Genomic DNA, 12241 nt, shown 5'->3' on the forward strand with positions numbered 1-12241 from the left:
TTCACTGCAGCCTTGAACCTGGGGGCTCAAGTAATCCTCCTATCTCAGTCTTCCGAGTAGCTGGGGCCACAGGCATGCACTACCATGTATAGCTAATTTAAAAATCTTTTTGTGTCCCAGCACGGTGGCTCTTGGCTGTAATCCCAGCCTTTGGGAGGTGAGACACGTGGATCACCTAAGGTCAGGAGTTCAAGACCAGCCTGACCAATATGGTGAAACCCCGTTTCTACTAGAATTTCAAAAATTAGCCGTAATTACACTAAATACAAAAGTTAGTCTCACTCTGTTGCCCAGGCTGGAGTGCAGTGGCATGATCTCAGCTCACTGCAACCTCTGCCTCCCGGGTTCAAGCAATTCTCCTGCCTCAGCCTCCCGAGTAGCTGGGATTACAGGGGCATGCCACCACGCCTGGTTAATTTTTGTGTTTGTAATAGAGATGGGGTTTCACCATGTTGGCCAGGCTGGTCTCGAACTCCTGACCTCAGGTGATCCATCCGCCTCGGCCTCCCAAAGTGCTGGGATTATAGGCATGAGCCACTGCGCCCAGCCACTAAACATCAAATTATGTAATGCATGCTGTTTCAGTCAGTGGTATACTAATAGCAATTGCATGATAATGCAGTCTAAGAGAAAAGTTTTTTTTTTCTTTTTCTTTTTTTTTTCCTGAGATGGAGTCTTGCTCTGTCACCCAGACTGGAGTGCAGTGGTGCCATCTGGGCTCACTGCAAGCGCCGCCTCCCAGGTTCATGCCATTCTCCTGCCTCAGTTTCCCGAGTAGCTGGGACTATAAGCACCCGCCACCACGCCCGGCTAATTTTTTGTGTTTTTAGTAGAGACGGAGTTTCACTGTGTTAGCCAGAATGGTCTCCATCTCCTGACCTCGTGATCCGCCCGCCTTGGCCTTCCAGAGTGGTGGGATTACAGACGTGAGCCACGGTGCCCAGCTGTTTTTTTTTTTCTTTGTTTTTTTTTTTTTTTTTTTTTTTTTTTTTCCAGACAGAATCTTGCTCTGTCACCAGGCTGGAGTGCAGTGGCACTCTCTTGGCTCACTGCAACCTCTGCCTCCCAGGTTCAAGCAATTCTCCTACCTCAGCCTCCCAAGTAGCTGAGACTACAGGTGTGCGCCACCACGCCCAGCTAATTTTTTGTTTCTGTATTTTTAGTAGAGACAGGATTTCACTATGTTAGCCAGGATGGTCTCAATCTCTTGATCTCATGATCCGCCCGCCTTGGTCTCCCAAAGTGCTGGGATTACAGGCGTGAACCACCGCGCCCAGCAGAGAAAAGTTTTAACTAAAATCACAAAGAATGAAATTTTTGGTTTTAATTTATAGATACATTTTTGTTTCAGAGACATATGACAGGATATTGAGCATTAAAAGTCACATTAGGATAAAACTTTATAGAGAAAGTAAAATGTAGGTGGAACTTCAAAGATAGCGGGGAACAATGCAAACTCTTAAAAAAGAACTGGTTGGTGTATTTTTAAGTGGCTTTGGAGGGAGACAGAGGAGCAGGGGTCTGGGAGCCACTAGGATGTCTTTGACCCAGATCTTTCCCATCCTCATCACCCCATGGCCAGGCTCACAGCTAAGCAGTGAGGTCCCTTATCTGGACCTCAGTGGCAGGTGTGGTTTTGTCCCCAGCATCACCTGGCAGGGTCACTGGAGTTCAAGGCCAAGGCTGAGTGGGCTCTCGACGCCTGCATTGCCCACCAGCCCCATGCCAGAGGAACAGGCTTGTTTGCAGTGTGGCACTTGCCCCCTGGGCTGTTCTCGGAGTCGTCCTGGTTCACCCCCAGTCAAGGAGGGATTCTGGGCTTCACCCCACCCTCAGCCACCTGGCACGTGTGGTCCTAGTCTCCAATTCCTTCTGCTTCTTGCCACCGCTCTTTCCCCTCTCCCCTTCCTCCCCCTACCCGCCCCCTTCCATGAGTGCCTAGGTCTCAGCAGCCTCCCTGCTGGCTCAGTTACCTCTTAGCCATCTGCTCCCGCCTCAAGGCTTGCATCATTGATTCCCTCCCCTTCTGCCTAGTCACATTACCACCCCCCCTCGCCTTCCCCCCCCAGCCAGCTTCCCTTTGTTCTTGTGACTTCTGCTGTCTTTCCACCTAAGACTGCTGTTTTATTGGGTCTTGAGAAGGGAGCAGCAGAGGTGCAGAGGTAGAGGCTTAACCTGTGGAATCCTGGGGGCCAAGGTGGCTTGTTTGATTTTTTTGAAAAAAGTTTGAATTATCTGTTTTGGCCAGGCACAGTGGCGCACACTGGTAATCCCAGCACTTTGGGAGCCCAAGACAGGCGGATCGCTTGAGCTTAGGAGTTCAGGACCAGCCTGGGCAACATGACAAAACCTCATCTCTATTTAAAAATAAAATAAAATAAAAGACCGGGCACAGTAGCTCACGCCTATAATCTCAGCACTTTGGGAGACTGAGGCAGGTGGATCATGAGGTCAGGAGTTTGAGACCAGCCTGTCCAACATGGTGAAACCCCGTCTCTACTAAAAGTACAAAAATTAGCTGGGCATGGTGGCATGCGCCTGTAATCTCAGCTACTTGGGAGGCTGAGGCAGGAGAATCACTTGAACCCGGGGGGTGGAGGTTGCAATGAGCCAAGATCACGCCATTGCACTCCAGCCGGGGCAACAAGAGGCTCTGTCTCAAAAAAAAAAAAAATTCGCCAGGCATGCTGGTTCTTGCCTGTAGTCCCAGCTACTTGGGAGGCTGAGGCAGGAGGATTGCTTGATCCCTGGGATTCTAGGCTGCAGTGAGCCATGATCTTGCCACTGTACTCCAGTCTGAGTGACAGAGTAAAACCCTGTCTCAAAACAAAAACAGAAAGCCAGACTTCCTTACTCTAGTTCAATTGCTGACAGAAATGCTGGAATTTATGAGATTGTAGTGTCGGAGGGTCTGTCTTGGCTTTTGAATTGTTATCATCCACTGTGCTGCAGGATTAAGGAGCCCAGCAAGGCCTTTCGCACCTGGACAGGTGAACCTGGCATAAATGACCAGAAGCAGAATGACTGACTCCAGGGTGTGCATGGATTTACACTTACCCCAGCAAATGGGTGAGAAGGTCCATTTCCTCACAGTCGAGCCACCTGGGGGCTGTTTCTGTTTTCGTTTTTTTCTACTTTGAATTAATTTTAGACTCAGAGAAAAGTTACAATAATAGTACAGAGAGTTCCCACATACCTTTCACCCAGAGTCTCCGGATGATAACATTTTACATAACCACAGTGCAATGAGGCGACCCAGGAAATGAACACTGGTATAAAGCCTGCAGGCCTCATTCCTATCTCAGCAGTGTTTCCACTGGTGTCCTTTTCTGCCTGTTCCAGGATCTTCTCCAGAAACGCATGTTCATTTAGGTGTCATTTCTTTTATTTATTTATTTATTTTTTTTTTGAGACTGAGTCTCAGTCTGTCGCCCAGGCTGGGCAGTGGTGTGATCGTGGCTCGCTGCAGCCTCTGCCTCCCGGGTTCAAGTGATTCTCCTGCCTCAGCTTCCCAAGTAGCTGAGGTTACAGGCGTGTGCCATCACACCCAGCTAATTTTTTTATTTTTAGTAGAGACGGGGTTTCACCCGGCTGATCTCAAACTCCTGACCTCAGCTGATCTGTCCACCTCAGCCTCCCAAAGTGTTGGGATTACAGGCGTGAGCCACTGCGCCGGGCCTGGAGTATGGTTTCTACTGAATGCTTATTGCTTTCACACCCCCATAAAGTTGAAAAACTGCAAGTTGAACCATCATAAGTCAGGGACTGTATGTACTTAGGCTAAACAGTCTGATAGTTGTATGATTTATGATAGAAGAAAACCCAGCCACCTCCTTTTCTACCTCAATTTCTGCTTCCCCCAGGTAGCCACTGTAACTCTTTCAGCTATTTTTTTGGTATTTATCGTATTTCCTTTTTTTTTTTTTGAGACGGAGTCTCACCCTGTCACTCAGGTTGGAGTGCAGTGGTGCGATCTCAGCTCACTGCAACCTCCGCCTCCTGGGTTCAAGTGATTCTCTTGCCTCAGCCTCCGGGGTAGCTGGGATTACAGGCACCTGCCATCACACCCAGCTAATTTTTGTATTTTTAGTAGAGATGGGGTTTCACCTTATTGGTCAGGCTGGTCGTGAACTCCTGACCTCAGGTGATCCACCCACCTCAGCCTCCCAAAGTGCTGGGATTACAGGTGTGAGCCATGGCACCCGGCCTATCTTCCCCATCTTTTATTATCAGCTGACTTGTATGGAAGATAAGGATTTAATGTTTTTCCTCTCCCTCTCCCACATTAAATAACCTCTCCCTCCTCACTGGTAAACAGTTCCGGTTACCGGTTCCACGGGATTTAGCCTCTCAGTAGCCAGCATGTTCATCATGGCCCTCTTGCCACTGTGGACTCTAGCAGTCACTACTGTGTCCTTATGATGACTCTTCACCATCACTTGCAGGAGAGTAGTGGCCCCTATGAGGAATACCTTCCCTTCGTTTTACGAGGAAGCAGCCATCGTGTGCAGGCGTGTTCCCAATAGTGGGAGAGGCACTTTGTCTTTTCTTTTTTGAGATGGAGTTTTGCTCTTGCTGCCCAGGCTAGAGTACAGTGGCATGATCTTGGCTCACTGCAGTCTCTGCCTCCTGTGTTCAAGTGATTCTCCTGCCTCAGCCTCCCGAGTAGCTGGGATTACAGGCATGTGCCACCATGCCCAGCTAATTTTGTGTTTTTAGTAGAGACGGGGTTTTTCCATGTTGGTCAGGCTGATCTCGAACTCCTGATCTCAGGTGATCCACCCACCTCGGCCTTCCAAAGTGCTGGGATTACAGGCATGAGCCTCTGCGTCCAGCCTGTCCTATTTGTCCATAAGCTCCTAAGCCCCAGTCCCCCACCATGGAGGGAGCTGTTTTGTCTTAGCAGCACATTTCCTGAGGAAAGGGTTGCATTCCAGCCACCTGCAATTTCATGCTCAGAAAAATCTTGAACAATAGTTAACTGTGGCCAAGTATGTACTTTACTTGACTCTGTGGGTTAAGATATCCTCCTTTCTCTGGGAAATCTCCTCCCTGGGTCTGGTCAGCCATTGTGTTGTGACCTAGAGTGTCTGAAGTGCCTGTGACCTGGAGCTCCCAGGCTGAGAGAGATCTGAGCACAGGAGTTTGGGTCCTGAAGTTCTGAGTGGCCCCAGGAAGTGGATGTGACAGTCGAGTAAGAAGAGGGCTTGGGAAATGATACCCTGAGAAATGCCAGCCACTGAGGCCGAGGAAAGGGTCCATATCAGAGACAGATGGGTGGAGGGGGGCCTGGAGCCAAGAGAAACACACATCTCCAGGAGGAGGGGTGATGCACAGTGCCACATTCTCAAGGAGACAGATAACACCAAAAGCATCAGGAGAGAGAGAAGGGGGATGGGGAGCCAGAGACAGAGAGCCATACCCATTGTCCATGACCACCTCCTGGGCACCTCCACAGATCAGCTTTTTCATTAAGTGCATGCTCTGTGCCTATCTGGGGCTAGGGACAGTGCAGTGACTGAGTTAGGCTCAGGCCCTGCCTGCATCAGCCTCACAGTCCAGTTGGAGAGACAGACTTGTCACCATGCAGTGAGGACCCAGAGCAGTCAGAGCTCGGATGGAGGAGCCCAGGGGTCTGGAGGTCAGGGAAGGCTTCCTGGAGGAGGGGACATCTGAGTTGGGATTCTCTGTTATGGAAGACAGATGAAAGGGAGTGAGTCTGGAGGGAGAGTTCAGGGAGGAGACGGAAAATGATTCTATGTAACCCAAGAGTAGATTCAGACCAGTGGGTAGGACGTACTTCCAGGAATAAAATTCCTAATAGGAGTCAGGAAGAGGATATTAGATTAACATTTACAAACTGAGCATTTTCTCCCTTACTCTGTCATTGCCATTCTCCCATTCCTGCCAGTTGAGTATTTTGACCCCTAGTTTTGATGAGGAAACACCAAGGCTCAACTTGCATATCCAGAAAGTGACAGAACCAGGATTTGAGTCCAGGTCTGTGTGACTCCAAAGTTCTTGCTGCCATTTATTAAGGCTGGCCTCGTGTTAAGCCCAGGGAGCTTTGAGAACCTTGAGAATGTGTCTGACCCAGCCTGTGGTTCAGGGAGGGCTTCCTGGAGGAAGGGACAGTTCAGCTTCGATCTAAAAGAAGAATTGGGAAAAGACAGGAAAAGAGAAATAGAGGAGGCCAGCTGCGGTGGCTCACGCCTGTAATCCCAGCACTTTGGGAGGCCGAGGCGGGTGGATCACATGAGGTCACGAATTCGAGACCAGCCTGGTCAATGTGGTGAAACCCTGTCTCTACCAAAAAATACAAAAATTAGCCAGGTGTGGTGGTGTGCATCTGTAGTCCGAGCTACGTGGGAGGCTGAGGTGAGAGAATCGCTTGAACCCGGGAGGTAGAGGTTGCAGTGGGCTGAGGTCGCGCCACTGCAGTCCACCTGGGACAGCACGGTGAGACTCAATCTCAAAAAAAAAAAGAAATAAAGAGGAAAGGAAAGGAAAGGGAAGAGAAGGGAAGGGGGAAGGGAAGGGGAGGGGAGGGGGATGGGAAGGAGAAGGGGAAGGAGAGGGAAGGATACCGTTGTCCAAGTTCTTTTAAGTAATAGACAAAGTAGGACCACTGACTTATTCATTTTATGAGTCCAATAGAATAGTGATATCAAAGCTTGACAAAGCCATTACAGAAAAGGAAAATTACAGGTTAAGATCTCTCATGAAGTTGGAGTCAGGCCAGACATGGTGGCTCACACCTGTAGTCTCAGTACTTTGGGAGGCCGAGGTGGGCAGATCACTTGAGGTCAGGAGTTCAAGACCAGCCTGGCCAACATGGAGAAATCCCGTCTCTACTAAAAATACAAAAGTTAGTTGGGCATGGTGGCCGGCGCCTGTAATCCCAGCTACTTGGGAGGTTCAGGCAGGAGAATCACTCGAACCCGGGAGGCAGAGATTGCAGTGAGCCAAGATCAAGCCACTGCCCTCCAACCTGGGCAACAAGAGCAAAACTCTATCAAAAAAAAAGCACTGAAGTCTCATGAAACAGCACTCAAGAGAGTCTCCTCTCTGCCTTAGTCACACCACATTGGAGAATGTTTCCTTGGCCACTGCACCGTATAGCCGAGATCACGCCACTGCACTCCAACCTTGGGGACAAAGCGTGACTCCGTCTGAAAAAAAAATGGAACATAGAATAATAAAAACTGCACACAAATCCCCTGTAGAAATGGGGGAGTGGAGGAAGGGCAGGCCGTGTGGGGACAGAGTGCTCACCTTTCATAGTGGCGCTGGATTATGAGTAGCTAACAATGGTTTAGATCTGAACAAACCTCCAGTTGAAGAGCTCAGAAATGAGTGAGGTGTGCCTACTGCGGGCTGTCCAGGAGATGGCGCTAGGGGAAAACAGGCTGACGACGGCAGTAGTTGAGGGTTCCTCTGAAGAGGGAACTTTGACTACGTTTTATAGTTTGAGTACTTTGTTTTCTTGCAATGTGTTACTTTTATTTGCGGCGGGGATTGGGGTTGGGGAGCGATGGGGAATGGTAGGTTTTTTCTTTTTATTTTTTTTTATTTTTTTATTTTTTTTGAGACAGAGTCTTGCTCTTGTTGCCCAGGCTGGAGTGCAGTGGCGTGGTCTTGGCTCACTGCAGCCTCCGCCTCCCAGGTTCAAGCGATTCTCCTGCCTGAGCCTCCCGAGTAGCTGGGATTACAGGGGCCTCCCACCACGCCCCGCTAATTTTTTGTATTTTTAGTAGAGATGGAGTTTCACCATGTTGGCCAGGCTAGTCTTGAACTCCTGACCTCATGATCCACCTGTCTCGGCCTCCCAAAGTGCTGGGATTAAAGGCCTGAGCTACCGCGCCTGGCCAGTTTGTTCTTTTCTTCTCACCAGTTCCTTCTGATTGCTGCGTGGAGCACAATTGCAGAGGGTGAGGCTGGGGCCGGCAGATGGGAAGGAGGCTGGAGGCGGGACCCGCTTATGTGTTAAGCTTAGATCTAATGAGCATCATGCGTGTGCCTGGCTTGGCACTGGGCAGTGCTGGGGACACAGCAGTGACCGTGACAGCTCTGGGCCCCGCCCTTGTGAGGCTTACAGGACAGTGGGGAGACTGATTGCAGACAGGTAACTGGATAGCCACTATTCCTGGTTGTGATAGGCACTTGGAAGTGGATAGACAGGCTGCATTCCTCCTATTCAGGTCAGGGAGGGGAACGTTAGTCAGAGCTGGGATGGATCCTGGACCAGGACAGCAGAAGGGAATCCACTGTGAGAGATGTTCAAGATGCAGAATGGACCCGACACGCAGCTGAGAGGCCATGGGAGGAGGGGAACAGCTGGGATGAGGCCCTGGTCTCTAGCAGGGGGGACAGGTGTGGGGCCGGGAGCTGGGTTCAGGTTTGGACACGCTGAGTGTGAGGGGTCTAGGAGACATCTGGAGCCTGTTGACCCCCGCAAGTCTGGTGAGTCCTCCAGCTTACTCTGTCCTGGCCCCTCACAGCTATCACTTCTAGAATCACAGCCCTGTTGTGATTCATTCCCACCTGGGCCTTGTTTCCTGAAGCCCACATCTGACCGCTGACCCGAGAGAGAATGCCGTCGGCCCCCGCTCTAAGAGCCCTGAAAGTCCATGCCTGCACGCGTACACACACACACCCTCTTTGATTTGATTTCCTGTGGCCTGGGTACGTGCCCACTCCCATTGGCACACCCAGACCCACCTGCTGGCCCAGATCCCCATGCGTGGTCTACGCTGAGACACTGCAGTTGCATGCTGGGAACCCCACCCAGGAAGGCCAGAGGAGCTGGAACCCTCAGCCCTTACCACTCTCTGACCACTGTGCTAGGTGTCCCTGACATGAAGGAGGCAGTGAGTTACCGGCTCAGCTCTGGGCCACCACCAGGGCTGGCGAGTGTCATTGTCAGGATGATACTGTCCTTCCTGTGTTACAGAGGGGGGCTCGGGGCAGGCTGTCATTGACCAGAGAGCAGGTGGCGGAGCCCTAGGGGGACCCCAGGTCAGCCTGCCCCTAAGACCTCAGTGTGGGAGGGATCTCCACAGCCTGGACCCCAGGAACCCACAAGCCCAGGGCCTAAGCCACAGTCACCTGTAACAGTAACTGCAGCAGCTGACAGTGACAGTGACTGCTCAGGCCCTGGGCTTGTGCCTAAGGTCTTCCCTCCAGCTCCAGCAGAGCGCCCCCAAGCCTTCCTGCCGCCCCACCCCTTTGAAGATGAAAGATGTGTAGTGGCTGGGCGCAGTGGCTCTCTCCTGTCGTCCCAGTACTTTGGCAGGCTGAGGCAGGATGATTGCTTGAGCCCAGGAGCTCAAGACCAGCTTTGGCAACATAGCAAGACCCCGTCTCTAAAACAAAACCAAAAAAAACCAAAAAACAAACAGCCAGGCATGGTGCGGCATCTGTAGTTCCAGCTGCTCCAGAGGCTGAGGTGGTAGGATTGCTTGAGTCTAGGTGTTTGAGGTTGCAATGAACTGTGATAGAGCCGCTGCCTTCCATCCTGGACCACAGAGTGAGATCCCATCTGTTAAATACATAAATAAATATGATGGAATATGGCAAGAGCCCATCTCTACCGAAAAAAATAAAATTAGCCAGGCATGGTGGCATGCGCCTATAGTCCCAGCTACTCAGGAGGCTGAGGTGGGAGGATGACTTGAACCTGGGAGGCGGAGGTTACAGTGAGCCAAGATTGCCATAGCACTCCAGCCTGGGCAACAGAGCAAGATCCTGTCTCAGAAAAAGAAAAAAAAAATTGTGTGCCCTCTAGTGCATTTTCAAGTTGACAAGTAAAACTTTTTTCATAACCTTAAGTAGTTGTGAAGGATGGAATTTCTGGTTCTGGTGTGTTATGATATTGACATGTCCAGATGACTGGCACATCTTTCCCTCCATATTTATTGCAAATTACATACAATAATAATGATTTGATGCCTACCAATGTCTGGTTTAAGGAGATATATATATATATATCAGGCATAGTGGCTCACACCTGCAATCCCAGCACTTTGGGAGGCCGAGGCAGCCAGATTGCTTGAGCCTAGGAGTTCGAGACCAGCCTGGGCAACATACTGATAACCCCCATCTCTATTTTTTTTTTTTTTTTGAGACGGAGTCTCGCTCTGTCGCCCAGGCTGGAGTGCGGTGGCGCAATCTCCACTCACTGCAAGCTCCGCCTCCCGGGTTCACGCCATTCTCCTGCCTCAGCCTCCCGTGTGGCTGGGACTACAGACGCCCGCCACCGCGCCCGGCTAATTTTTGTATTTTTAGTAGAGACGGGGTTTCACCGTGTTAGTCAGGATGGTCTCGATCTCCTGACCTCGTGATCCGCCCGTCTCGGCCTCCCAAAGTGCTGGGATTACAGGCGTGAGCCACCGCGCCCGGCCCCCCATCTCTATTTTTAAAAAAATACAAAAATGGCCGGGCGCAGTGGCTCAAGCCTGTAATCCCAACCAACACTTTGGGAGGCTGAGGTGGGCGGATCACGAGGTCAGGAGATCGAGACCGTCCTGGATAACATGGTGAAACCCCGTCTCTGTTAAAAGTACAAAAAAATTATCCAGGCGTGGTAGCAGGCGCCTATAGTCCCAACTACTCGGGAGGCTGAGGCAGGAGAATGGCGTGAACCCGGGAGGCAGAGCTTGCAGTGAGCCGAGATCGCACCACTGCACTCCAGCCTGGATGACAGAGCGAGACTCCGTCTCAAAAAAAAAAAAAAAAAAAAATTGTAGCCAGACATACCTGTAGTCCCAGCTACTCAAGGGACTGAGGTGGTGGGAGGATCACTTGAGCCTGGAAGGTCGAGGCTGCAGTGAGCCATGATTGTGCCACTACACTCCAGCCTGGGTGACAAAGCAAGACCCCGTCTCGAAAATAATAAAAATAAAAACAAGCTCTTCTTTTTCAGTCAGAAATTTCACATGGTTTCTTTTCGTTCGTGTACTTTTGTATTTACAGTCCACATACCCACAGAATTCCATCTAATGATTTATATGTCGGCAACCAAAATACATACAGAAATTTACATGTTAATTTCCTGTGACCATAAGGTTCTAAATGCTAAATTGTTTTCTTCTGGATTGAGTTAATTTTGAAATTATTATTAGTGCACAGTTACTTTAAAATGTTCATCTTTTGGCTGGGAGCAGTGGCTCACGGCTGTAATCCCAGCACTTTGAGAGGCCAAGGCGAGTGGATCACAAAGTCAGATGATCGAGACCAGCCTGACTATGATGAAACCCCTTCTGTACTGAAAATACAAAAAATTAGCCAGGCATGGTGGTGCACGCCTGTAGTCCCAGCTACTCAGGAGGCTGAGGCAGGGAAATTGCTTGAACACGGGAGGCAGAGGTTGCAGTGAGCCAAGACTGTGCCACTGCACTCCAGCATGGCGACAGAGCGAGACTGCATCTCTAAAACAACAACAAAAGAGTTCATCTTTTATACATTTTCATGAATAATTACTCAACCTTTAAAGTAAAAGAAGATGTTGCAAATGAGCCTGCAAAGGCACCAGACAAGGGTTCCCTCTGTGGTTTCATGTGCCCTTGGATGAATATTAATTGTTGCAGGAGTGAGTCAGGGTGCAGCATCAATTCTGCACTGGTTTTAAAGACTCAAGTGCTGAGAATCTTCCTTCATAAAGAAGCAGCTAGGCAAGGAAGGAGTTTTTGTTCCAGCAGCACCACTCACCTCTTGAGCTCCCACCAAGGTATGTGCCCAAAACCTCACTGTGAAGAGCTCGCAGCTCTTAGCTGCACCTTCAGGGCTAATGAAATTCTAGGATTGGAGCCATCAGACTTGCAACACTGATTGATTATTACAAGTGTATCTAAGTGTTCAGAGGCACTTAGCATCGATTGCCACCTTAAGCTGCCCTTTGGAGCCAGGAGCCCCCATCCCCCCCAACCATCTGCAGCCCCAACTTTGCACTTTGGGAAAATAAGGCAAGAAAGGGGGTTGGTCTTTCTCCTGGGAAGTGGGTGGGGCGACAGTGCCAGGGCAGGACAGCCTGGCTGGCGGTGGCTTAAGGGAGGAACACAGGGAGCTAAGCATCTGGCAACTGGACCTTTACACCGTCCATGAACTTTGCGCTGTGGAAGTCCCTGGTGTCCCTCTTGGGGCGTGGCCCCTCAAGTCTGAGGACCTCCCTTCTGGGGCAGTGTTTCTCATCCCTGGCTGCTCGCTAGAATCTTCTGGTCTTTTAAAAGACCCCTGGGTTACC

General features: G+C 50.3%; 1 protein-coding gene across 2 annotated transcripts in view; it reads left to right on the plus strand.

Annotated features, from left to right (window-relative positions):
- Positions 1–12241, plus strand: part of OPA3 (outer mitochondrial membrane lipid metabolism regulator OPA3) — a 58635-nt gene that overhangs the window by 18525 nt on the left and 27869 nt on the right. The window lies entirely within an intron of this gene.

Source organism: Chlorocebus sabaeus, chromosome 6, assembly GCF_047675955.1.
Source record: "Chlorocebus sabaeus isolate Y175 chromosome 6, mChlSab1.0.hap1, whole genome shotgun sequence".
Taxonomy (NCBI): domain Eukaryota; kingdom Metazoa; phylum Chordata; class Mammalia; order Primates; family Cercopithecidae; genus Chlorocebus; species Chlorocebus sabaeus.